The sequence below is a fragment of the Manacus vitellinus genome, unplaced genomic scaffold (assembly GCF_001715985.3).
Source record: "Manacus vitellinus isolate BGI_N305 unplaced genomic scaffold, ASM171598v3 scaffold_12_pilon, whole genome shotgun sequence".
Classification (NCBI taxonomy): domain Eukaryota; kingdom Metazoa; phylum Chordata; class Aves; order Passeriformes; family Pipridae; genus Manacus; species Manacus vitellinus.
Window position 1 is genome coordinate 14,427,883 of NW_021938949.1, and position 2,320 is coordinate 14,430,202.

At 47.4% G+C, this 2,320-nt stretch overlaps 1 protein-coding gene across 1 annotated transcript in view; it reads left to right on the plus strand.

The window, feature by feature from the left end:
• Positions 1-598: 598 nt before the first annotated feature.
• Positions 599-2,320, plus strand: part of CARHSP1 (calcium regulated heat stable protein 1) — a 37,527-nt gene continuing 35,805 nt past the window's right edge. Inside the window, exon 1 of the mRNA XM_008921749.3 lies at positions 599-788. The gene's annotated coding sequence lies outside the window, so the exon portion shown is untranslated. The remainder of the gene's footprint in view (positions 789-2,320) is intronic.

Sequence of the window (2,320 nt, forward strand, 5' to 3'; positions counted from 1 at the left end):
AAGCATACTTAGTATGCAACATATTCAGGAGTTAAGGGTATTTTTCCTCCTATTATTCTCTGCTACAACCTGATTGCTCTAATCTTCAAGAGCCTGCTTCTGATTTCCAGGCACAATTCATTCATGTCCAGCCTACACTCTTTGTGATTGTGCCAACCACATCTTTTAGATTAACTAGGTCCTAAAAACAGTCCAGAATCCAGAACTGGATTGCCTTTCTGGATGTGTGGAGCTATCCTAGACTAAATCATGCTTTTCTAATAGAGGTGGGCAGTATTTGCCCTATATCTACTATCAGCACCCACTAATTATCTGAGATCTGTTCAAGCCACCTCATCCTTGCTGCTGTGCAGGGACGAATATCACCCACCATTACTAATGAATCACATTAACTGATACATTTTCCCCCTACACATTCATTTCCTTCACTCAAATCATGTAAGTAATTGCACTTTGAATACTTTAAATGAATGAAAAGTGGTATAATGATGCTATCAAGAAATCCTTCTGGTTTTTTTCCCCTTTCAGGACTGCTGAGGGGAGTGTTCAGTCCCAGCAACAGCCCGGAGCTGTGTCTGAGTAAGCAGGGGACCATCCAGCAGGAAAGGAGAGAGGCAGGTGAGCCCTGCAGCTCTGGACCACCTCCTGCCCTCCTCCTACCTGTGAGGTGCCCCTTGCTGGTCCAACCCAACAGCATTGTCCTCTGGGGAGGTTCCCAGCCCTGCCTGCATCCCGGGAAGGAGCTGCACCGCTGACGGCCACCCCACACCAGGGGCAGAGAGAGCAAGGTAGGCACGTGGGCTGGAAATTATTAACTGATCGTTAGTAATTGTACTGAGAGAGAGGAAGAGGGGAGGGAGACAACTTGGGAGTTCGGGGGGAAGCTGGAGCCTCTCCTGTCTCTGGCAGCTGGTGAAAAAAGCAACAGGCAAAATCATGCTTCTTAGCTGTGGTGGCTGGGGGAACACACACACACACTCACATGGAGGGTCCCTCAAGCTCACCATCCAGTATTGAAAAGCAGCCTCATGGCTGTGGACATCCATTGTCATGTATTTCCCATGGGCTGTGCTTTTCTGCTTGGGAAGAAGAGGGAGAGGGGAAAAGAAGAGGGATGACTCACAAGTGCTGAACCTTTGAGGAAAGCACAGCTGTAATCCCAGGCTGTGTGACTGGGGAGACTGCTCTGAACAGTGCTTGCTTATGTAGTGCTTTCCCTTCATCCTCCTCCACTTCAAAAAAAAAGCAGTTTTGCCACACAAAGCAAAAGAGAAAAGATTTCCAGGAATAAATGTTTAATTTTAGCTCTAATTAATATTTTAAGCAAGAGAAGTCGTCAGTCCTGTAACTGTATCTTACCAAGGGGTAAGATCTTTTGTGGAACAGAACTGGATGGAGAGGTAAGATACTTTGGAAGACAACCGTGTGACTGACACAGATAGCTGGTTGCTGCATATTCTGAGACCTCTTCTAAATGCCCTGTTCTCAGATCAAACACACTGTGTTATAGGACTTCTGTTTAATTTTCCTCATGGAAAAAAAAAAGCCCTGCTAAAATCTGTGTGTAGCAGTTTTGCCACAAATTGCACACTGCTGCTTCTTGTATGCTAATGGCTGGCTAAAAGAGTGTATACTTCTGTCTGCTATAAACCTTACCTTCCTAGAGATATCAGGACATGCTTTTCTGGTACCTTTAAGTGGGAAAGTACCGGAAAGAATTCAGTGCCTAAGCTCTCTTTGTAAAACCACCTTCCAGAATGCTGTGGTTTATTATCAGCTAGGAAGACTGTGCGCAGATGAAAGCATTGCTAAAACTCTGGTGGCTGGATGTAGTGCTTATGTAGTGCTTTCCCTTCTCTCTGCCCTAAGATCTATCAGTGATTCTTGTGTTCCTGTGGTCTGTGAGCATTTACTGAGAGCCTGCCCTCATCACTGTCCCGGACTGTCTCATCAGTGGTGCTGCTGCAGCTGCCACTTCAGGCCCTGTGTGACAGCTCTGAACATGCATGAACAACACCCAGGTCATGCTACTACAGAGCACATGTGTGGGCTTTCTCAGCGGCGCTCACCACAGCTCTGTCCCTCATCCCCATTGCAAAATTCAGGGAAAGTTCACCACGATTATTCTTCTATAACTCTCTGTTTCACTGAGCCCTCTGGCCGCGTCACCCCTTTCTTTTAACACCATCTCCACTTCGCTATCGCGATTTTATTTTCGGACAGAACCGTCTGGGGGCCGAGCCTACGAGCAGGGAGTGGACGTGGCCATCAGGCAGCGCATCCCCGGGCTCGCTAAACGCCCCATGCCGGGGCGCTGTCG